This window comes from Tyto alba, unplaced genomic scaffold, assembly GCF_018691265.1.
Source record: "Tyto alba isolate M040663 unplaced genomic scaffold, T.alba_DEE_v4.0 Super-Scaffold_9, whole genome shotgun sequence".
In the NCBI taxonomy this organism is placed as follows: domain Eukaryota; kingdom Metazoa; phylum Chordata; class Aves; order Strigiformes; family Tytonidae; genus Tyto; species Tyto alba.
The window spans coordinates 2,192,056-2,217,014 of NW_024881330.1; the positions used below are offsets into that span (position 1 = coordinate 2,192,056).

At 51.7% G+C, this 24,959-nt stretch overlaps 1 protein-coding gene across 4 annotated transcripts in view; it reads right to left on the reverse strand.

The window, feature by feature from the left end:
* Positions 1-13,590: 13,590 nt before the first annotated feature.
* The window catches only part of RHPN1 (rhophilin Rho GTPase binding protein 1), a 43,038-nt gene continuing 31,669 nt past the window's right edge, over positions 13,591-24,959 (reverse strand). The window contains exons 16-18 of one of the 4 annotated variants that reach the window (XR_006164703.1): positions 24,620-24,789; positions 23,050-23,167; positions 13,591-15,485 (exon numbers count right to left, since the gene is read on the reverse strand). The gene's annotated coding sequence lies outside the window, so the exon portion shown is untranslated. The other 3 variants (XR_006164704.1, XR_004409824.2, XR_004409825.2) reach the window with 3 other exon arrangements.

The following is a 24,959-nucleotide window of genomic DNA, read 5'->3' on the forward strand; positions in this document are numbered from 1 at the left end:
TGGCCAGGGCTCCTCTTTTGCATGAAGTCTTGAAACCACCACGGTGCTCAAACAAGCGGATCGGCCTGAAACAGAACCATTCATCATCTGGAACAGGCAGCAGCGACAAGCACCACCACCAAAAAGGAAAAAAAAAAAAAAAAATTAAGTTGTGGGTTTTATCCAAGCTTAAATGATCCTGCCCATTAATATGACACGACAGGCTGCAGAGCACGCTTTCTTGGCTTGGCTGGTAAATGGCTTCACTGATATCTAACAGAGGTCTCCAGGAGAGTGGCTCTATTAGCTGGTCACCTTTGCTGCCATGTACCTCTGCATGGGGTTTCCCAATTCCAGCCCACTCCCAGGAAATTTTTCTAGGGGATTTTGGTGGCAGAGACCTGCTGCCCAATGTCTGTGCTGAGTTTGTGTTATGGTGACTTCAAGGATGGGGCTTGGAGAGTGAGGGCAGGATGAGGAGTGGAGAACAAGAAGATTTGGAGGGAGCACTTTCAGAGCAAAGCTTTCTACCCCTGGGAAATGGGTTGGGAATGGATTTTGCTGGAGATGGTTTTGAGTAAGCAGGTAGACTCCAGACTGGCTATATTTTTTTTTTCTTTCTTTTGAACTGCCTGTGCCACACTTCCAGCTTGACTTTTGTTTGACTGGCTGCACTTTGAGATAGACTGCTTTTGAGCTTGGAGAAGATGAACCTTCTAAAGCAACTAGGTGTCATGGACCCCTCTTCTTTCCAAGGCCATACCCCATGGGATTATTCCAAACAGTCTTAAGCCTTCTCTCCAGATGTCCAGGGCTGTGATCCTGCTTTTTCTCTTGTTCTCTTCCCTCAAGACCTTGAACTTCACCATTTCATGGTCACTATAGGCAAAGGAAATGCACTCTCCAACTCCCTCAAGAGAAAAACCATTTACTGAGAGGCAGCGTGTGCTTTCTCCAACCACCAGATCTGAAGCTTAGTCTTAGTTTAGGAAGGTGGAGACCAAACAAAACAGCTTTTGTTTCAAGTTCAGACTCCAGATGTCCTGTCGAAGCACAGAAAAAAAGTGATAATATCTGTATGATCTTGGTCTGTGGGTGCTGCATTGCTGATGGCAATGCCTGAGCTAAGCACACTATTCCCAGGACACTGACTGGTGGCACCAGCCCAGTAACACAGCTTTATCTGCCAACTGAAATGCTGAACTGGTGATAAAGTCCCCTGCCCAGTCTGATCCCAGCCCCTAAGCCCAGCTGAATATTTGCGGGGGGAACACCACACTTGGACCTTGCACAAGTTGTTTCTATCTATTCCCTGTGTGTTCCTGCCAGTGAGCAAGAATAAGGTCCATCAAGCTGGGCCAGTGATGAAACCAGTTTGTTCTTGCTGGTGTTACAGGACAGTAGTGGTGGAGTTTAGCAAGGTGAACGCCGAGGTGGACTTTTCCAGGAGGTTACAGTGGGGTAACCAGACGGTCGCAGCTGCAGCCTGAACATCTGACCTTCGTTCTGGGCAGGGATGTGATGGTCTCTCCTCCTGCCCTGCTGGGACTCGGCCAGGTCCTCACACTCGGACCCGTCACGTGTAACACAACCGTGGCCACTTGCAGGGCAGTTCCACGGGCTACAGGCGGATGTGGATCAGGTTTTAATTTAGAAATGCTGACAGGTAAGGAGCTTAGATCCAGCATCATGGGCAAGTATATCTTGTAGATCTTAATTCCCCTGGCAGTTTTGAAGGCAAACAAACAAACAAAACCAGAAAAAAATCTTCACTTTTTTCCCCTAAGTCCCCTGCTCTCAGGGCTGTATTTAAAAGTTTGGGTGAAAAACTGTCTTTAAAAAACAAACTTCCCAAAATATGCTATTGGTCCACCCAGGGTTAGTCACACAAGAGGAAAGGATTGCCATTTTTCACTCTCTTGTCTTCTCCATCTTTATTTGCACAAGAAGCCCTCTGGAAGCATGGGGGAACTGAGTAGATGAGTATTTTGGGTCACTACGTGCCATCCTTGCCCAGCTGGTGCTGTGTAGAAGGTCAGTTGAGACTTCAATGTATTTTTCTGGCCTCAAAATCTATTACCCTGTCAGCATTATTTCTTGCCTCATGCAAGTCCCCTGCTAAAATCAGACCCCAGCTGTGCCTGACGTTGCACAAAACCCAGGTCCTGGCCTTGCAAGCCGTCCTGTGCGTGGTCACAGAGACCTGAGGGGGCTGGTGGGGGATTTGCCTCCTGCAGAGCTGTGGATCTGTGGTGACGTGGAGCTACCTACAGCAGATCCCTGGCGACGCTTTGTCCCCCCAGCCAGCTGGGGCTGTCCCACGTTTGCAGCCCCACGTGCTGGCCTCTCTCCCCTTCCACAACCCCACGTGCACGTAAGATGCTTTCAGGGACTTGGGCAATGATGAAAAGCCCCAACGGGAGCCTGACAACAAGTATCCCCACTGTAATGGGACCCATGGGTGCCAACACATTCCCACTACCCCAAGCTGGGGAGAACCTGGAGAGGTGCAGGTGCTGCAGCCCAAACCTAAAATATGTCACACAGCCTCACCGCTCACGCGGGTAACAACATCACAGGCTCCAACACGTGCAAGGCAGATCTTTCCCTTCCCCAGGACTCTGCAGCGCAAACAGATGTAGGATCCTCTTTCATTTCTGATCTTTTACTTCTCTGTCCCAGTCTTTGTGAACCCAAGGATTCACTGATTGCAAAATGTTTTGGGCAGAGCCTGGCATCTTGTCCTTAGCTGCACCGTGCGGGGCAGAAATGCTGCCGGGAGAGGTGGACAGGGAGCATCAGCTCTGGGAACAGCATCGGTGATGGAATTGCTATTATAGTGCTTCTCTGCTGTGTTAAAGCACATAACAAAAAAACCCCAGTCCAGCCTTTTATTTTAAAACAAAATCTATACGTTGGGCTTAGCCAGACCTGAGAAGACCTCTTAATTTTTCTTTAAATAACAAGTTGAGTGCTTGCCAAGACAAGAGGAGGAGAAAAGGGAAAAAAAATCAAAAGCATCTTGCTAACATGTTTGGGAAGCCGAGAAGTCCCCTATTACACAGTCACAGTATCAAACAGCTCTTTTCCCCATGCAGATAAAATAATTCCCCAGATCTAATTTTAGACGATTTGCCGTTTTGTGTGGAAGCTTAACAAAAAATTTAACTGGTGTCTCATGAAAGTCAAATCGAGTTGGGTCTTTTTCTTTCTTTCTTTCTTTTTTTTTTTTTTTTTTAAAAAAAAAAAGATGATTTTCCCCTTTAGATTTTAATACATCTTGGTGTTCTCACTAAGTGAAACCATGAACAAAGTCCTTCAGCGCAAAGTGAGCTCCTCCTTGGCTGCTTTCATGCTGTGCTCAAATATGAGAAGGGAATACATATATATATGTATATATATGCATGTGTGTGAGCAAGAGATACTTAAGACAGTGCTCTTCTTTTTTTCAAATACGAATACTTAAGCTGACCCACCACTACCATCCACCTCATTATTCATTTGATCCACTTCAGAGACAGGGAAACTGAGGCACACTGACTGCCCACATTATGAGTGGTCCTGCTTGCTCAGCTCATGGCCTTGCACCTTGGCTCTGCTTTTTTGGGCCGGATCCTGGCCTCAAAGCGCCCTTGACAGGACGAGCATCCTCCAGTGATGAGGTACATGCCTGGGCATCTGGGGAATGTCACGAGGCAGAACTGCTCGATGACACTGGCCGCACACGGGGAAGTCCCCGTGGCTCCCAAAGTAATTTGTAAGCAATTGCTGACCAGTCAAGCATTTAAATACTTTGCAGACTCAATTAAAAGGTTTGGGGGAGTTGCTGGGTTTTGGGTTGTTTTTTCCTAAAAGCCTTTTAAATACCAATAAGAAAGTCTTTATTCATTTCCGCTTGTGTGATTGGGCAGAGCAAGGATGCTGAAAGCCTGAGGCCATTTGGTGAGCCATTAATCCTGCCGGACACGAGCTTTGTTAGCAATATTTTCTTCTCCAGCTGGGTGAGATCCGACTGTCACCAAGAGCCTGGTGGAGTCAGACCCACCTTTGGTCTGAAGCTGGGGCAGCAAGCATTAAGGTCATCAGCACAACACCAAGTCAGGCATATCTTTATCTCTCCCTGAGAGAAACAGCATAGAGCTAAAACACAAGGGTGTTGTGACAGCAGTTTCTCCTTGTTGGGCATTTTCTTCTATCTTCGAGCACTTCTGCCCTCTCTGTTTGGTAAAATACAAAGATCTGGGCAAGTTTTGGGTGTTGGTTAACGGCACAGGAGAGGAGCTTTGAAGAGCCCTGATGATGGGGCAGGACTCTTCCAGTTGCTGGTTTAGCTGGCCCCATGAATCGGGGTCTTTCAAGTGACTGCTTCAGTTTTCCTTCCAGACTGCCAAAACCACAGGGAGATATTTCATCTGCATCATCACATGTATTCCACTCTGCGTTGAACTTCTGGCTTCATGGAAATCAAAAAGTGAAGGGCTGCAGCTCTCAGCAGCTGCCTACAGCGAGGAGAAGGCAGGCCACGCTGTGTGATGGCCCGTGCTGCTGAGGTTCTCACCGTGGCCAAGAAGTTCTTGGCTGGCCAAGCATCTCCTAGGCTGGAGAGGAAGGCAAAGTCTCCCCAGATCCTTGCCAATCTTCCCTGGTGAGTGAGGTTGCTCCTCCATCACCCTCCTGGGATTGGTCAGTCTCTGAGCACCCGCCAAGTGGTGGGAGGATGCCCTGAGTTCACCTTCGCTTCCTTTCCACGACATCCTATTTCCCACTCGGGTTCGTTTCTTGCACTTCTGGCACTTTTGGAGCATCTTTAGGAAAAGCAAAGCTTGCTCTTTCCCCTCCGCCACCCTTCACCACTGCCGTCATCCCAGTCAGTCCAGGATGCTGTCCATAGCAATACTCATCATTGTCAATACTGTCTTTGATGGCTGGGTTCTCCAGGGTCAATACGGTCAGAATTCACCCCAGAATATTTTACAGCAGTTATTGCAGATAAAATCAATCAATCCATGAATGACTCATTACCAGCAAGTATGATTTGGGCCTTCCGCATCCCATTGCGGTGGGAGACCATGGGATAGATTAATTTTGCCTTTTTCTTACCCCACCTCATTCCCCCCCTCAATTCCCCACCCCCCAGCCCCGCCTTCAAACATTCATATTTCCCATCCCAAGCCTCGGAAGGTGCCTCTAATGAGCCAGCTGGACTCCATAAGCTCTTAAGCAGCTCTGGACATGCCCACGTCACAGAAACCACCGCTGTGATAGCAGAGGTGAGGACAGATTTTCAGAGGAGCTCATCTTCCACCAAGATGCTCCAAGGCTTGGGCAGACATTGGATTAGGTGCTTATTATCCTCCCCCGGTTATAGCAACGCATAATCCAGGGATGATGCTTTTGACAGGCGGAGATGAGCGAGTGGGCCCATTCCTCCTGCCACTAAGACGCTCCGTACCTCGCCAGGGTCCCCGTCATCCACCGAGGCTGCTACCCCAACCTTGCCCTGGGTTTAGCTTGCTTCTGCTGAGGTCCTCAAGAGTCGGCACCTTTGCTGTTGCTGGACCATCTCCCTAGCTTCCAGGTGGAGATGCTAAACACCTCTGACCCCCCCCTATCAGATTTGTGAAAGGGTCTCTAGAGGGACTGGTGGGGTTTCCAGCAGAGAGAGACAGGAGGGGGACATATCTAGGCACCCTTATCTCCCATCCCTGGGAACGGTGGTTTTGGGACACAGCAGCAGGCCAGCAGCTCCTCAGATTTTTCCTTTAGTGCAGCAACTGACTTGGCACTTTTGCATCTGTGTACTAACAAAGCAGTGATTAATTCCACCTGGCCATGCTGGGTTCTTACTAAAAAGAGAGCAAGCACATCCCGAACCTGTCCCTGACTCCCTTAGAGCGGGGCTGGGCTCCCTCCTCTCCCCCCTCCATGCTTTTCCACTCTGCCTTCTCTCCCCTACTAAATTAATCTCTATTGCTCCAAAGGTCTCTCTCACACACACCGCTGACCCAAGCTCAAATTGATTTTTTTTCCCTTACCCCTCACCCCCTGCTGTTTTCTGCCAGCAAAGCAGAGAGAGGATTTTTTTTTTACTAGTATTATTTTTATTTTTTATTTTTGGAGGTACTAAACTTTGACCTTCCGGGCTTTGGGAAAAAAAAAAAAACAACCACAACATTTAGAAGTGAAAACTAATTATTTCAATGCAGGAACGTGGGGAAGGAGCCTGGAGGGTGAGGCCCCTTTTTACTCACTGCTTAAGGGGTGAAGTTATCAAGCCAGCTGCTGGGGTTGCATTTTCTTGGTTGCTCCCTGCCTGCCCCCATTTAGCTGTGGGTTGGGTCCATTTATTTCTTCTGGTTTAGACAGATTGAGCCAGCAGCGCCCCGTCCTGTGGCTGTGGGATGTTGTGACGGTCCTGGTTTTGGTAAGCCCTTCAAATTCACCCTTTTTGGTGGATATGGGTTGATGACAACTGGGTTTTGAGCAGAGGAGCTGGGCACGATACTCTGAATTATAATGATGCTGATTGCAGTGCCTTGGGAAAGAACCTGCCTCTCCCCCACTCTTCACCTCTCGTTAGCAAAGAGGGCCCTTGCAATTAGGTCATGAGCTTGGGAGGTGAGGATCCAGCTACCTGGGAGACGTTGCTGCCAAGACTTGGCATCATCTGCAATCCTGGCACTGGTCGGTGTATCGGCTCAGCGGAGCTCGTCTCTTACTGCATTCCTCCTCAGCATCCCACTTCACTGGGGGCTTCTTGATGCAGCAAAGAGATAATCAGTGCTGCTGCAAAGCTCCCTTCTAGCAAAGACGCTCAGAAATTGCCATTCAAATCCTCTTGCTGACAAAAAAAGGAGGCTACCCTGGTAAGTTCTTTTGATGAAGTTTTTTGGATCTCCAGAAAGAACCAGCAGTGGAAATGTTTCCTGTGAGAGGAAACCAAAAGTTCACATGTCTTTGCGTCAAAGACATTTAAAGATTTCTATAAAAGAAGAATTCTTCATGTTGATGTGCGGCAGGATGGTGGGGATGAGATCTGGACAGTCTCCACTTTCAATCGTTCCTCTGTAGACGAGAATTCACTGGCACAGGCAGCTAATGTCTACATGGAGGAGCAGGAAATGTAATTAGTAGCCCTGTTCAATAAGTTACGGTTGAAAGAGGCAAACAGCAGGTTCATGGTGTTTAAGAAAAGCCACAGGATATTGGTCAGGGTGTTTCTGATGATCTAACATCATCACCAGCCTGAAGAGGATGACTGTGCTGATGGGACAAAGCTGTTGGTGGTACCCAAGTTGGAGGGAGCCCTGCCAGGGCCTTGTCCTAGTGCACTGGGGCATCTGAAATGTAGGGTGTCCCTACAGCACTGAGCAACAATTCCTTTGCTGTCCTTGGGTACGTGCTGTCTGCTAAGGCCAGGTGAAGGCTGGTGGGTGTAGGGGGCAAGAGGAAGGAGAAAAATCAAGGGGTGACTCAGAACCACTGGTCTCGACTTTGGGGTTGAGGGACCAGGAAGTTTTGTCTGCTGGGAAGCTGGAAAAGGATGGATGGAGCATCTCAGGTCTTTCAACTCAGCTTTTCCTGGCTTGCTGTCTTGTGGGACAACACCAGGAGAGGCAGCATGGCTGCATCTGCCCTGAAAGCATCCTCTCACAAGTTCCCCATCTTTCATGGGGTCAGGTGTAGCACAGGGGTGCTGCGTTATCCTCTCTCCTCCATCTCCTGCTCCTGAGCCTAGAGATGCTGCAGGAACATGTCTCATGGTGGAGCTCATGGGAGCTTTGCTTTATTTCACTACTGGGTACAACATACAACTTGTCATGGCAGGGCTTCTTCCCTCCAGGAACAGCAGCTCCATGAAGAATCTGAAAGCTGCTCCTAGGAATGCAGACAGGAAGTTCTGGAGTTTGTTACATGCAATGAGAGGGATGTTCTCAGCCCTGTTCATGAAATGGTTGACTCATCTTGGCCAAAGAACAGTGGAAAATATCTGTCCATCTCTACTGGCCCTATGGGTCTTCTTGTTCCGATGTTTGGACAAGGAGATGGTCATGCTCTTGGCAGATGGACTGAGGTCAGTGTTAGTTAAACTGCATCAAGGCCCAAGGGGTTTTGTGCAGATGAGGGTCATCCTGCTCGTCCTTGGTACAAGTGGGTCTGAAAAATGGGTGGAAAAGTTTGAAAGCCTGGCCTGATCATGCTATAAACGGGAGGTCTGGGAGCAGCATCCTGGCTCTCGGCAGCAAAACCCCTCCCTGGCAGGGACAGGACAGTCAGCCTCCTTCCAAGGGTCAACCTGGTGTTGGATTTCAGCTCCAGGGCCCAGGTGGGGAAGTTGGCCCCAAAATGCCTCCATGTGTGAGAGCAGCCAATGTACCAAATCAGCAGCTCAGGAACTGGCTCCTCAGCAGCTTCTGGGGGACATCTCAAGGACGATGCTCCTTCAGAGGCCACATGGGGCTGGGATGCCAGGATGCCACACAGCGTGGTGGCAGGGGTGGAGTGGAAAGAAGAGGTCGAGAAAGAAGTGCAAGGAATTTGGGGTGGACTCATCCCCGAATCTGGTATAAGAGCGAATCTGGGATAGGTGGGTGTTGGGTGACTGTCCCCTCTGCAGGTGTCTTGGGTTCATCTGCCCATCAGGTCATTTGTCTTCCTGTTGAGGAGCACTTTGGTCAGGGAGTGAGAGGTTCAGGACACCCTTTACCATACCCCTAACTTTTGGGGACTTCTGGGGCCAGCCCTGTAAGGGGACAGACCCTGCTCCAGGGACTCCCAGTGTTTTTGCAAAGGTGGAGATAGATGTGACCTTCAGGAGGAAGATAAAAGTGACTCTGAGGCACCAGGGAGCATCACACATGGATCACCGGAGTCCCAGCCTGGTGCATGAGCAGATGGGGAAGAAAAAGGCAGAGGGTTTCTTCTCTCCTCGACAGGAAGATTTGCCCTTGTTTTGCTGAGCACTAAAGCTCTGGTGCTGTGATGTTGTCAAAGGCAAAGACAGTCCAGCAGAGACTGAGACTGGACTTTCTAAATATTTAAAAGAGCCCAAATTCCAGTCTCCTTTCTACCTCTCTAGACTCAAATGCAGCCAAAACACGACTTTTTTTTTTTTTTTTTTTTTTTTTTATGCTTATTTTTATTTTTTCACACTGAAAAATCATGGAAAAGCATTTCCTGGGCTCCTCGGACACCAGAAGTGATATTCACAGCTTCTCTATCATTCTTCCCCTAAAAAAGTCATGTGTGGTCTGCAGGAGCTTTGCTCCTTGCACTCCACCAGAATCACCTCCCAGCTGCCTCCATCTTGCAGCAGCCCACGAACGAGTAGAGGAAGCCAGGGATAAGAAAAAGGAAGATATGGGGAGCAGCAGGGATGGGGTCAGCCATTCCCTGAGCTGTGTAAAGGTCCTTGCTTGGTGCTGGAAGAAACCAGCTCCTTCTCCTACGGTTCTTTACTGTTGGCACTTCACTGCCTAGGGGTCGGTGGTTTCAGAAAAGGGTTGAAGCATCCAGAAAGAAAATGCTTTGGGGGTTCATCTGCAGGGTGAAACAGATCCAGGCGGTTATGTTGTGTCCTCAGAGGCTGCTCGGGTTTCTTTTGCTTTGCTGTGCAAAACAGCCTGGCTTTGGATGGCAGGGGAAGGGAGAAGTGGTAGCTGGGGAAGATGCTTCCCAGCAGAGCTGCTGGGGGACGTGTCCAGCTGCTGAGCAATATGGGGATGCAAATGGCTGTGTGCTGCTGGCCAACAGATCAGGGGATCCAGGAGCCAGAAGGGAAGCCTGCAAGGCAGAATGGACACCACGAGCATCCCAACGGGGGCACGGTGGAGCTGGAGGAGTGGATGTCACCATCAGTGGCTGAGGTGCATCAGGTCCTTTGAGATTGTGTCTGCATCACAGCCAAATGCATCAATGTAGACAGTGCCCAGCTACCCCGGACTGGTGCAAAAATAGACACGGTCCCATTGGCAGAGCTGTCAGAAAGGCTGGGAGATGGTAGGAAGGCAGTCGGCCATGTGAAGTTAGAGCCAGCCCAGGCATGCCGGAGTGATGCTGCAATCCAGGCAGATACCTCGGTGTAGGCATGCCCTTCGCCTGCCCGGTTGCCCACGTCGCTGCTGGGCGTTGCAGCCGGGGCTGCAGGGAGGTTGGGTGCCATCACGCAGTTGGTGGTCCCCACAGCATGTGAAGAGCAGTGGGATCTTGGGTGGGGGTGGGGGGTCCCTAGGTAGCAAGGCAAGGCTCTCCTGGTCCTTAGTGGAACGGCTTGGTTTGGGTCAGTGGGATCCACTCAGATGCCCGCAGCGCGTGCAAAAGGAGAAACAAAAGAAAAAAAAAACAACAAAATCAAAAACAAAAAAAGCACCAACAAACCAACACACCCAATGACACGTTTACCCAGATGAAACATTTATGTGCCCATTTGATCTTGGAAATGTAATTACTGCTGCTTGCTCATTGATTGAAGCGAGGTGTATTGACCAGTCCTGGTGCTCGTGGAGTCCTCATCCAACTCCACTGAGCAATATATTGCCAAGGCCAAGGCCAACCCCAGAGCCAATTCTCCCCATGGCTACAGCCTCTTACAGTAACTCCACCTTGATGTGCACCACCCCAGGGACAGCAAATGCCTTTTTGCTCTCAAAAAGGGCTGTTTTAGGGCACGGTGTTGTTTTTCTTCCATCACCAGCTCGGCTCCCCTGGGGCCCAGACGGATTGAACCTGCATCTCTTTGGGACAGGAGGGTCTGGGATAGGTCTTGCTGTGAAGCTGCTCAGCTGGACCCAGGTCAGGAGCTGGGGTGGGTGGAGAACAGCTGGTAAACAACAGTGGGGTACCCAGCAGAGAAACTGGGACCACTGGGCACCTGGGCTTTCCATCTGAGGCGAAGTTGCCTAATTGCTCCGGTCCCAAGGATTCAGGAAACGCCAGCCTTTTTGAGGGTTGTCCACGCAGACGTGGCATCTGCAAACACACAACGGGGATCCCACGCGTGAAGATGTGCGTAGGATGGCTCTCTTGGGGGGCATCCGGGACTTTTGGAGCAAGCGGAGGCAGCACACCCCCGTGTGCCTCCACCTCCCACCCACCGCCGGCAGCCCTGCGGGGTTTGTGCCCGTTCTGCTGAGCTGGTTGCACTCGCAGCTGAGTGTTGGCAGGGAGAGCAGCAAGCTCACACGAGCAGAAGGTTCTCACTCTCCTCTGGACAAACAGGTGCATCACTTCCCTTGGGTTTAAGGTGGAAAAAACCCAGAGTGAATTCACAAAACTGCCTTGCCCCAAGGCAGCTATAGCTTCTTCACCAACCTATATAACCCCTCAGCTCTGCAAGGGCCAATATACACATTCATGCACATATACCCTGTGTTTCCCACCCTCTGTGCAAAGTCACGGTGCAATCACAAACAGGGGAAACCCTCTGGTTTTAAACACCAGAGTGGATCAGATCAGCCACTTTTTTGCACCCCATTTGCACTACCAAAGCAGTTTGTAAGTTCAGTGATAAGGGCATGAGAACCTACTGGCTTACCTGCAAGCGGTGCTTCCGCCCATTCGTGTTTATTTTTCTTGAAATTCTCCATGTTTTCAGTGAGAAAATGAAAATGCAAAGCCTCAACTTCCAAGGTTTTGATATATGAAAACACTTTTTAAAAAGCAACCAGAGGAAATGAGTTGGTTAGTTTTGAACAAACACACCTAATTAATATCTTAAAAGGGTCAGTGGGATTTAGGCTTTTAAAGACCATCCAAACACCACTTTTTCTGGAAATTTTTGTTTAGTAATAAACTCCATTTCCCAATTCCTTCTTCAGGTGGAGGTTTATGCAGGCTTTGGAGGGTTTTCATTTTTTCCTTTCCTTTTCCCCTTCCCTTTCCCTTTCCCTTGCCTTTTTTCTTTTTTATAAATAATATTTTCATTTAATATTTTGAAGGAAACCTACTATTAATCTGTCTAAATGCCATAAGTAAGGGCCACCCTGCGTGTAGTAACAACCGTCTACCTTACAGCAATAATGCCACAAATGGATCCCCAAGGGGAGGTGAAAATCCTGATATACTATCGGCCACGGATCCCTTTCAGTGGAGATGTAACCGTTTTACAACCAGGTAGGATCGTGGAGAAAGGCGGGGATCAGATTGGAAAGGGGTGCATGTGGGGATGAGTGTGTTGCTACTCCATAAATATAGGATTGGGGCAGGTGCCTGGGACCTCTCTGGTTGTGGGGTTTTTGGGGTTACAGGAGCACAAGCGGTGGCACTTGCATGGTGAGGTTGGGGGGACATCACCCGGTCTCTTTTGATTTAAATCCATGCAAATCCCGTCACGTCACGAAAATTCTTCCTGGCTATTGCTAGTGAAGCCTTGCATTAAACAGGGATGGGCACAAGGTAAAGACCCCGTGGGGAGAGGTCGTATGGGGGGAAAACATGAGTGGGGTGGCTAATGGGAAAAGAGCAGGATGCTGGGGTTTATTTCCCAGCAGGGCTGCCCCTGAAAAAGTCCCCCTTCCGCTACGGGATGTTCTGGGAAATGGGGTTCATCCCTACCCTGCACCTTGGTTGCAGAAAGGGGTTCCGAGAGCTGGTGCTTCAGGACACAAAGCTGTGCTGGGCGTGCTCTTCAGACACCTCTGGCCTCCAAAATCCTGAATTTTCCCCCTCCGAATCTGCTCCCAAAGCAAGGCAGCCCCACGGAGGGGGGCACACGAGGAGGTTTGAGGCTGTGCAGGTCTCTAAGACCATTCTGGGTCATCACCACCCTGTTGAGGTGGACCTCTCTGGTCTTGCACTTTCTGGCCCCGAGTTTCGCACGAGCACTTTACGTTCTCTGAGGATGCAGAGGGATGAGGGAAGGGTTAAGAGGATTGAGGGCTGCTCAGGCCTCCATGCTGTGGGGCTGGCAGCCCCTCACCCTGGTCTCGGGGTGGAGAGGAGGGCTGTGGGTTAAGGACCCCCCAGGGAAGGCTGTCTTGCAAGCAGTTCATTTCTAGAAGCTTTTTCCAAGCCGTGCTTTATTTACCTGTTCAATATCAGAGAGCAATTCCCACTGCAGCCTTAACATTGCACGCTACAAAGTGCTCACTCCGCGAAACACAGCTTCCTCTGAAAGGAGCAGGCACCATAACACCCGTGAACCCCCCCCAAAAAATGCCCCGCCGGGGGCCTGTGGGCTGCACAAGACCCTCTGCAGATGGATTTGCACGCACAAGCATCTTCCCACATGCACAGAAGCATATTTGCATGCTTGGAGGGAGGGGGGGTGGGGGGGGGGGGGGATGGCAGGCCCACGTGCATGCCTGCAGCGAAGCATGCTGGCATGTTGCAAGCATGCACTGTGCACACACAGAGAGCTGGAGGGGAATGTGCTCAGATGTTGCTTGAATGGGGGCTCCGACATGCTCGTCCTGTGCCCATATGGCTCTGAACCTGTCCCTTGGGGGCCATCCAGGCAGGTAGGGAAACAGGAACCCACTGCAGCAACGGAGGGTGATGGAAAAGCAGATGCCAACATATGAAGAGGCAAGGGGATGCATCCCAGAGCTCTGTGTATTGGTTTTTGTTTTTGTTTTTGCTTTTTTTCAGTGGGGTCTGGGTAAACTCCAGGGAGAAAAGGGGCTGAGAAACCGCTGCCAGGGCGACAAGATGCTATGGGGTGGAGAGTCCTGTGCAGCACCTCACCACCAGCAATGTGCCGGTGGCCCATGAGAGAGAGAAAAGTCTCAAAAAGACCTTGCTCAGCCCTTGGGTACACCAGTCCCGAAGCCTCTGGGCAACCCAGGAGCCCTTGGAGCTACTGGGGAATCCCATCTTGCAGTGTGACACCCCTGTCCCTCCCCAGCCCACTGATTTGCTCCACTGCTCTTGATTTCACCCACTGTGCTACCGGCTCTTGTGAAATCTCATCTCCACCCCCACCATCACCCTCGGTCGTGTCCCGGGGAAGGGAGGAGGATGGAGGTTCATGAGCACCACAAGCCATGATCCCTCACTGTAGCTCCGTCCCCCAAAAAGGTGCCTCTCCCTGGGAATCAGGATATTGCTCAGGGTTTTCTGGTACAGGGGAGGCCCTGGAGTCCCCCCTGCCTACCGGTGACAGATGTGCTCATCTGCTGGCTGCTCGTGCTGCCGGTGGCTCCCCTCCTCATGCCGGGGTGATAAATGGATTTACCCTGCATGAAATTGCCGGCAGCAGCTCAGCCGATCCATCAGCTGCTCCTTGCTCACCACTTTTCAGTTCCCCAGGTGAGCTTGGTATTCACAGCCTTTCCTCAAGGCTCGGAAAGCCTGGGGATGGGGACAGGGGCAGGAGGAGGAGCTGGGGTCCAGGAGAGCAGGGACATCCTGGTGGGGCTCACCTCGTGAGCTCCCCCCCCGGGGATTGGCGCGGGGTTTCAGTGCTTGAAAACCAGCCAAAAAGCATCTTCACACCCATAGTTTTCATTCCAGATTTTTAATTTGAAACTCTGCCTGGTATCACCCCAGTTGTGTGATAGGTCTTGTCCCCTTGGAAAGCCTGATCTGATGTGGGGGGTCAGCGCTGTTCCCCGTCCGTGAGGTTGGCGGGGGGGGGGGGGGGGAGAAAGACTGTGGAGCGGTGGAGGAGGGGGAGGAGGTGGGTGGGGGGATCAAGCTGGGGAGCTGCTCCTTGCCCTGAGCTCATGCTTGTGCTTGGCAAAGCCAGACTTGGCAGAGCCTGAGGATTAATGTTCGTCCTTGCATTTCTAATGGAAACCCGTCTGCTCCGGAGGAGCCGGCTTACCCGGTCCTTTTCCTGCTGAAGCCTGGATGCTGGGATGGGGAAAATCCTCCCTGAAAGGATGCTGCAAGGTGATGGGGAAGGTGGTGGGGTTCCAGCCAAGCCTGGCCTTGGGTTGTCCTCATGGCATGGGGCGGTAGCTGTGGGTGTCAGCGTAGTGTGGACGTTGACCTGCCTGTGGATGGGGAACGTGCATTCAAAGGAATGGGGAGGGTTGACAGCAGGGCTGAAACCTGCAGCCACAGCCAGGAGAAACATGAAATAAGCAGCTCCCGCTAAAGCACGGATGCCCAAACCCCCAACCAGGGCTTGAGGATATTCTAAATGCCTCCGCCAAGGAGATGTGCTGATTCACTTCCCATCTCCTCTCGCCCTAGACATGCACCCAGATGCTGCCTGCCAGGGTTGAGAGATGGTTCTTTCTCACCTGCAGCAGCAGAAGGAAAAGAAGAGCATGGACAGGACCAAAGGAAGCTCATGGGCCAAGCGTTGAACAAAATCCGAGCCCAGCTGTGAGCAAAGACTCTTCTGTTCTCTGCAGGTGAGGTTTAAAAGACCAACTGGGTTGCTCTGACAGCTCACAAGGAGCATCCTGGTGCCTCAGCAAGGGTGTCCCCTCCGAGGAAACCCCCAGGGTGCTGCACCCATGCAAGCATTGCTCTTTGTCACCGTAGCATGGTGTTGGGACTCAGTCAATAGCTCTGGATATCAAGAGCCGCCGCAGCAGCAGCAGCAGCGGTGTGGGCTTGGGCAGGGTAATGGATGGGAAAAGCCAGTTCATGGAGAGGGAAAAAAAAAAAAAAAAAAAAGGAAGAAAAAAAAAAAATCAATGGGCAGAATTGAGATGACATCAGATCGCCATTATTATATCATCAGCCCCGCACTGCTGATTTATCGTTTGGGTAATCACTCTCCTTCCGCACCCGCTGGCCCCACATCAGTGTCTCCTGCCCTACTTAGACCAGAGCTCTCAAAAAGCAGCTCTTGGGTTAAAAAGCAGAATCCAAGGGCCGTTACGGGCCCTGTGAAATTCCTCTGGCCTCCTCATCCTCTGCAGGTATCCCCAGAGGGATTTGGGGAAAATAACGCTGCTGCTTCTTCACTATTTGCCTTTTCACCAGGGCACGCTGGTGTATCCTTCGGGGATGAGCTTTTGCTCAAAGGCTTCCTGAGCCTGTGCTAATCTCTTCCTCTAATCATATTTTCATCGTCTGCCTTTCTGCCAAGGGAAACGTGGAAAGGAGAGCCCAGTCTCCTTTGAACAGCCAGGTCCTCGGTGGGGAGATCAAAAACCTTCTTCCAAATTTACCCGATGCATCATCTGTTATACCTGTCCTGGTACCAGGATAGAAATTCAGCTTGTTGACTTTCCCGCTTTCCCAGCCTCCTTTCCCATCCCTTTCTCTTGAGTTTTGGTGGAGGTAACATCAACATGGCACAACTCCTGCAGCCTTTCGCTGTGAATGTGGAAGGGAAAAGGCCACAGTGAAGATGCCACATCCAGCTACAGTTTTCTCTTAAATCACAGAACCAATCATGTTGGCCTCGGTCTGATTTAAATAAAAGAGAAAACAAAAAAAAAGTCAGGAGAAAGTAAACACAGCCCAAATTGGGTAATTAAGAAGTCCAAGTCTCTATGGAAACATTAGCTTAGTAGCATTACACACGTACGGCAGTTTTTAATGGCTGTTCAAGGAATTTAATATGCACTTTAATATATCTGTGTTCTCCTCAGTAAGGGGCCTGGACAGGAAGGCTGATTTTGGCTCAGCAGGGATTAAATGATTTGGTTATATTGCATAAGCAGCTGAGGAAACGCCACCTCCCGTCCCTCAACCTGGCGATTAGAGAAGATAAGGGGCAGCAGCAGACCCAGCCCAGCCAGCTGATCCCACGTGCCTCAGTTTCCCCTCTCTGCAGAATGGACTGCTCCAAGAAAGCCCCAGAGATTTGGGGGCCAAGCCAACTAGACACGGGGAAAAGCAAAATATTCACGCAGGGCTGAACTGAATCCAAACATACCTCCCCCTAGCCTTGTGTCCTTGCAAGCCACGTAACCCTCCTCCCTGTTTTTCACAGAGCTCAGAGCCACGAACCCAGTCTAACCAGCTGTTCCCACTATGGGAACAGACACTGAACCCCCCCCCAGTCCTCCCAGTCCCACCACCTGCTCTTAATTTTTGAGTTTTGCCAGGCGGTGACTCACTGGTTTTGCTCACATGCCTTTGTGCAGCCACTGCTCGCCCTCCGCGGCGAATTTTCTTGCCTTGCTAACAGTAAAAACAAAACTGTGGCGATCGTGTTCGTTTTGGCAGGGCCGATTTTACTGCCGTGCCCCCCCCCCCCCCCCCCTGCCGCCGCCGTGGGAACAGCCCCCCTGCCTCGACGAGTCTGTGACCCCAAAGCTCAGCGCTTCCAGCGGTGTTGAGGCCGCGCAATCTCGTGGCACCCGACCCCGTCCCAGCCTGTGCAGCTTCCAGATGTGCTGGATTCACCGTCCAGCTGTGCCAGGCTCCTCATGCCTGTCTAAGCCCCAGCATCAGCCTGCGCACAGCTCCGAATCATCCAGATGTGCAGACCTCAGCATCCAGCTGTGTCAGAGTCCCATCCGGCCGCGCAAGACGCCTCATCCCCATGTAGGACGCACCGCCGGCCTCGCGCAGCTCTGCATCCAGCTGTGCAGCATCCAGCTGTGCAGAACATCAGGGCACAGCTTGCTGCTTGCAGGATTCAGCGTCCGGCTGTGCAGGGCTCAGCACCAGGCTTCCCCGGGGCATTTTGGCCATGAGGGAGAAGGCGCTTGGACGTACGTTGGACATCCCCACTGAGGCAGAAGTCCAGGGAGAGGCAGAGACAGTTCACAGCCGACAGCAGGGATTCCCTCCAGGGAGAGGGCCGGGAATGGAAATGTTTCATCACCGAGATATCATCAAGCTGAGATCTTTCCTCAGGGAAATTTTTTTTTTTTTTTAAATGAAACGTTTTAAATTGGCATTGCCTTTTTTGAAAGAGTTACCTGCATGTTATGGGGGAAGCGGGGGGGTGATGGTGTAGTTTGGTTTTCTTTCAAAAAGTCAAAGGCCTTGTGTTCCCGGATATTATGGCATGAGAGGTGCTGCACGTCAACGTAGTCAACGATGCGTTCCCTCTTGGTACCTCACAGCATCTTCAAAGGGTTAATGCGGGACGCAGGGGAGGAGAAGGGAACTTTGAGACCCTGCCAACTTGCTGCCTGGGTGCTGGCAGCCTGGGCCGTGCTCCCCAGCTGAGCTGGTGGCCGGAGGTGGCAGATGCCACCACCCTGTCCTGTCACATGGCTCTGGAGGCAGCAATTTCCCCGGGGCTTGGCAGCACAAGGTTATGGACTCTCTGATTTTTAATTAATGCGATTGACTCAGTGCGTGTTGGGGAAGGGGAGGGCTGGGGACGGGAAATTGTCCCTTCGAGGGACAAACCCTGACAACCTTGTCATCCCCAATTAGTGGGTAATTACCTCAGTGACGTACATCTTTATTAATCCAATTAATAGAGCGGGTGGCGTGACCTCGGCAGATCTGCTGACTCAGGGTAATGCTCGCCAGGAGAGGACGCAGGGAAGGGGTGGAGGAAGGAGTGAATTCCTCCTCTCCCAACCCCTCTTCTTCATCACTAATTAAAGTGGCTGTTTGCGAGCCCACACGCCGGCACGGTTCGAGCGGACAGGGATGTCTCCCAGCCTGATCCCAACTGTTTCGTCTTTCGTTCCTCCTTTCCCTATCTGCCATCCATCTGCCTCCTTGTCTGTTTGTCCATTTATTCATCTCTCTTCCAACAGACACTCCTCTGGGGAGAAAAAAACCCTCTCTCAGGGTGTCTAGCCCCAAACAGTGGTGATCCAGGATACGGGGATGTCTCGCAGCCTGAAGTGTTGGGCTCATCCCTGGTGACTTCTTTAAAGGGTTCTGAAGGTCTCAGAGTACAAATCTTCCCTGGATGGAGAAAAGCTGAGTGCTGGGTGACAGGAAAGATGGAGAGATAGATGGATGGACAGATGGATCAATGGAAGGATAGAGATGGATAGATATATGGATAGATAGACTGATAGGTAGATAGGTGGATAGATGGACTGGTAGGTAGATGAATGGAGAGATGGATGGAGAGATAGCTAGATGGATGGATAGGCTGACTGATGGATATGTAGATGGACAGATGGATGGATGGATGGATAAATAGGTAGGTAGAGAGGTGGTCAGATAGACTGATAGAGGTGAATGAGTAGATGGATGGATGGATGGATGGATATTGATGGAGCTGAAGTAAAAGAATTGATGATGCCAATATATATGTGTATGTAGATGCAACCAGGTGTCTAGGATCCTATGGGAGCAGCTGGATGGACTGATGGGTGGCTGGAGGGCCTTGTTCAGGTCAGATGAGTGGGGAGGCAGTCAGATTGATTGTCCAGGCAACACTTCTGGCGAGGCCACTATGGCGGCCAGTGCTGCCCAGTAAGGATGGTGGTGCTGCCTGCACACACTGATGGGCTTTGTGGACCACATAGACACGTGTCCTGGCTGATTGTCAAGGGGACACCCTTGCAAAGCCAGAGGGGATAGATCACAAATGAAGGTTTCCCCTTTCATGCAAGGGACAGTCCCAGGGGACTGGTGATCTCTAGCAGGGAGGGAACACTCTGAAGATCCCATGTCCCCAGGGCCACCATCTGGGGTGGGATTTGCTGCTGGGCACTAACCGGGCAGGGCAGGAGTCGGGGAAGGTGGAGGGAGGTCTTTTTTTTTTTTTTTTTCATAGCTCTCTTGTGGAGCGACCTCTTCTCTGTCTTTCCCCACAGATGGAGCCTCAATTAAATTCGGAAATACATTTTTTAATAGGACTTTCACCTCAGCTCCCTCCCGGGCTATTAAAGCCATTATAGCAGAGTTAAGTAAAGAACTAGCGGCCAGGCAATAAGCTTGAGAGCCTCTGTTGCTGTCATCATATGTTTATGGCCCAGGCAATGTTTGCTTTATTAAAGATTCAGGAGCCATTTCTGAACGACTCAGTTCTGTCCTTCCCATTAAAGACTGGGCCCTGGAGAAGGAAGCTTTTCGTGACTGCAGGGAAAAAGAGTAGGGCTGCTCCTGAGATGGGAAAAAAAAAAAAATAGGATGAGTTTCTTGGGAGAGTCTAGGGGCACGGCAGGAGTTGCTCCATGGTAGGAGAGAAAGAGGGAGGAGGCAGAGCAGAGAGATGCACCCCCACAGTGCTGCTTTGCATTTATTGCCCCTGGGTGCTGCAGATAAGGTCCCCTCTGTATGCTGCAGGGTTTGGTTGCCCCTGGTCCCCAGGAGCTGAGCGGGACCCACAGCTCCTGGAGGGTCATGCAGGTTGCTGGTTTGGCTCAATGTAAGGGCAAATCCCGGCCCAGCCACTGCATCCAGCCACGCAGAGCAAACTCACACCAGCTGGGCTTGCTGCGAGCCATGAGGGATCCCCACTGAGTACCAGGACCCTGAAAGCCCCCTTCCACCCCAGCATGACCCCCTTGCTCCATAGCATGACCCCCATTGCCCTGCAGCATGATCCTCTTGCCCTCTAGCACGTCTACCTCGCTCCACACCATGACCCTCTTGCTCCATAGCACAACACCCTTGACCCACATGGTGATGCTTGCGCTCAACAGCACAACCCCATTGTGCTCTAGCATGATGTCCTTGACCAACAGCACAACCCCATTGTGCTCTAGCATGATGTCCTTGACCAACGGCACAACCCCGTTGTGCTCTAGCATGATGTCCTTGACCAACGGCACAACCCCGTTGTGCTCTAGCATGATGTCCTTGACCAACGGCACAACCCCGTTGTGCTCTAGCATGATGTCCTTGACCAACGGCACAACCCCGTTGTGCTCTAGCATGATGTCCTTGACCAACGGCACAACCCCGTTGTGCTCTAGCATGATGTCTAGCATGATGTCCTTGACCAACAGCACAACCCCGTTGTGCTCTAGCATGATGTCCCTGACCAACGGCACAACCCCGTTGTGCTCTAGCATGATGTCCTTGACCAACGGCACAACCCCGTTGTGCTCTAGCATGATGTCCCTGACCAACGGCACAACCCCGTTGTGCTCTAGCATGATGTCCTTGACCAACGGCACAACCCCGTTGTGCTCTAGCATGATGTCCTTGACCAACGGCACAACACCGTTGTGCTCTAGCATGATGTCCTTGACCAACGGCACAACCCTGTTGTGCTCTAGCATGATGTCCCTGACCAACAGCACAACACTGTTGTGCTCTAGCATGATGTCCTTGACCAACGGCACAACCCCTTTGTGCTCTAGCATGATGTCCTTGACCAACGGCACAACCCTGTTGTGCTCTAGTATGATGTCCCTGACCAACGGCACAACCCTGTTGTGCTCTAGCATGATGTCTAGCATGATGTCCCTGACCAACAGCACAACCCCGTTGTGCTCTAGCATGATGTCCTTGACCAACGGCACAACACCGTTGTGCTCTAGCATGATGTCCTTGACCAACGGCACAACCCCGTTGTGCTCTAGCATGATGTCCTTGACCAACAGCACGGCCCTCTTGCTCCGTAGCATGACACACTTGCCTCCTAGCATGAGCCTCTTGCTCCACGGCACGACCCTCCTTCACCACAACATGACCTCCTTGCCCCGTAGCACGCCCACCTTGCTCCATAACATGACCTTCCTTCATCACAGCATGATTTTGCCCCCACAGCATGGCTCTCTTGCCCTTGTGGCTTGTTGTAGACCCAGACTGGTCTCCCAGTGCATTCTGTGGCCTGTGAAAGCCCCACATCTCTGCTTCGGCCTCGGTCTCCTATGCCAGTGGAGTTTGTGTCCAAGATGGAAACTTGTCCATCTCTTGTTGCTGCTGCTGCAAAGAGGTGGTCAGAGGCAGTTCCTCATATGGGGATGCAAATCCTAAAGCGGGGCAGCTTTGTACTCTGCCTAGGGTAAGAATTTTGCAGATTAAAATAAGGAAGGGAGGGGTTGTGCAATAGCTACTAGCTTAGAAAAGGTGACCCATAACACCTCAAGACAAGTTCTGGGGATGAATCCAGTGGAGGACCAGCATCCTTCCCCATCCTCTTCTGGAATACAGAGCACGAACCCTTCAGAAACACTCATGTCCCACAGAAAATACGGCACAAGGTCATCAAAGGAGGTCCCCTCCCCACTCCTGCCCCACTGCCAGACCAGGCCCACCCTGGGCCACGTCCGACCTCCTCCACGGAGGAGACACTTGCTCCTGTGCATGAGGAAATGGTCGAACAGTCCCCAGGGACCTTCCAGGAATGGTGTGGGGGGCTATCTTCAGCCACCGTTTTTGTCCCTGGTAGGATGTAGCTGAGGATGAGGGACCCTGGGGACAGGCAGGTGACTGGCAGGTCCCTGCTCGTGGCAGTTTGCCTTCCCTCCCCTCCCAGAAGCACTTTACCCACCGGGCAGATGCAAGCCGCCTTGCTGTCGAGCAGCATCGAGGCAACTGTAAGAGCAAGAGCTCACTTGGGTGCGAGCACGTAGAGCGGTTTGCAGAGAGTCGCTTGCGTGGCGCTGCATGCATGGGGGTACACGACAAAACAGGACTCGAGCACCATCTCACCCTGTCCTGGGGCGGATGGGGGGTGATGAAGGGCTGGCTGGGCTGTGGGGAGCGGGATTCAGCATGTACTGACTCTGCCCTCTAGTGCAACGCTCCCAGCTTACATCTCCACCAGCTTCTGAACCTCCTGGTCTCTTCCCTGCAGCTCCCAGCGCCTTGACCTGAAGCCCAGCCTTGACCCGCTTGGCTCTGCTGTGCTGGTGACTTCATACCCCTTCAGCACAGCCCCTCTTTTGTGGCTTCATGTCTGATGAACCTCCCAGTGCTGTTTATTGCCGCACAAGGTCACACAGGAGGGCTTTAGCACCTCCAAACAGCTGGAAAACAAGGGCCAGAGAAGGGATCTCGCAAATCGCAGCCAGCACCTTGGCAAAGATTTTAGGATCAGCCCAGGGGAGCAAATACCCCACCACAGCCCCAGTGGGGCCCCCAAGGCAGCTTGTGGGAGCAGGATGGGTGCTCCCAGTGCTCCCAGCAAAATTTCATCCTTCCTTTGCAGGGTGGATGGAGCTTGCTACAAGCTCAGGGTGCTCTACCTCAGAGGATGCCGCCCTGTTAACGCTTGACTTTATTTCTTGCACCCTTCCCCCATAAGGACTTTGCAGGATATATGGTTTAAAACTACTTTTTATGCCATGTTTGGCAATGCACTGGTCTCCAAAGCACCCCAGGGTCAGCTCTACTCACCTTCAGGTGTCAACATGGGTCGAGGGGTGCCGGCCTGGCTGGGTGGATGCGGGGTGCTGGTGCTGTGGGAGGAGTGGGTGCATTGGACAGGGTGCTGCTGCCCTCCAGTGGGCTCAGCCTGGAAAGGAAAGGTGGGCTGTGGGCACCCTAATTATCGAGCACACGGGTGCTCAACAAGGCTAGAGGTGGGAGGTGGGAATGCGGATGACACCTTCCACGGGATGGCGTGAGCGTCAGACAAGGGGCCAAGTGGGGATAGCCTCGTTCCCCTTCTTGGGAGCAGGAGAAATCCTGCTCTGCCCCATCCTTCACCCAAACCGACCCGCTCCTGACCCGAGACTGTTTCAAAGCAGCACCAGGGGCTGCTGAAGGGCCTGATCCCGCTAACAAATTGCAAATTCAGCGTAACAACCAGTGGGAGCACCTTGCACAGCTGCCGTGTCCCAGAGCCAAACCACGTTAGGGTGGGGGGCCATCAGCCCAGTAGCTGCTTTGCCTCAGTTGTCCCCAGGGACAGGCTGGAGTATTAATTTGTAGCTGGTGACAGCTCCAGAGGAACCATTACGGGTTACGGTGCCAACGAGGCGTGAAGTGAGAAGGCAGGCACATGGCCGTGGCTCCCGACACTGCAGGTACCTTCTCCTCTTCTATTAAGAGAGCCGTTGTGTACTTAATGGAGGGGAAAATCAAAACACCTTCCCACCATGCTGGAAGGGCTGATCTATGGGTCAGGAGATTTTTATTATCGAGCATGAAGCTCCGAAAGGGGGACAATTCAACCTCAAAAGCAGGAAACTGGGCTGAACCTCTGTGGGTTTGGTGGGCTCTGTCTCAAGGGCCCTAGAAATCAATCAGGGATAAAAATACACCCTCTTTGCACCTCCTCTCTGGTCGTAAGTTGCCCGTAAGAGCTGCGTTAACTGGTCCCAGGATGCCCAGACTGAAGGGTGTTGCAGATGGTCTCAGCTCCCAAGCCCACCTGGAGCTCCCCTCTGCAGGGATAGAGGTTGGAAAGACCACAAGTTCTTTTTTACTGTCAGCTTTTTTCTTTTTTTTTTTTTTTTTTGCAATAGTTCTTGTGCTTTCTGTCCACGTTGTGTCCTCCCTTCCCCAGATCCTACAGGACCCCTCCACCTCCTGGTCCAGATGGAGAAGACAAGCAGGGAAAGATCCAGCACCCTAACCTCTCGGCAGAGAGGGAGGAAGCACCAGGCTCCTGCTGATGGAGCACACGTCTCATCTGAAAACATCTCATCAGAGGGGGAGGCAATTCTGGCACCAGAGTCACGAGTTTCCCACATCGTAGGTGGGAAAAGGATCTACTGCAGCAGAACAACTTACTGGGGGTGGCTTAAAAAACCTGGTAGGGTTTTGAGGGTGGTGCTGGTGCAGGGGGTTTGATGAAAGGGGAAACACCTTAAAATTACAAATTATGTCCCGAAAAAGTCAGAAGCTGTTTTAACCCTGGCTTGCTAGACAGGAGAAAGTCCCCACCACCCTTTTATCTATTAACCCAGTGTTGAAAGCACTGTCCTTGGTTTATTCCCATCTAAGGGGGGTTTAAACCCACCTCTGTGTCTCTGAAGAGGAGTTACTCTGTCTTTTCACCTCCTGTAGGGTTTATGTTCCTTGAACAAGGGACTCGTCTGGCTGCCAGGACCCATGGTCCAGCCCCACAGCTACGGGCTTGGTCATCTTCCCAGGATGGGGAGGAGGTGGGGTCCAGTGAAACGCAGACCCCTGAGGGATAACAGACAGGGGATGTCACGTCAAGGCTTTGCTGTTTACCAGCTATCCGTGAGCTCCTCCAGCACAAGTGATGCTTTTCATGCCCACTGCTGTGGTCTTCTAGTAATAAGGCCGTTGGAAACCCTGTTTTGGAAATCCAAAAGCAGCAGATCAAAACATGC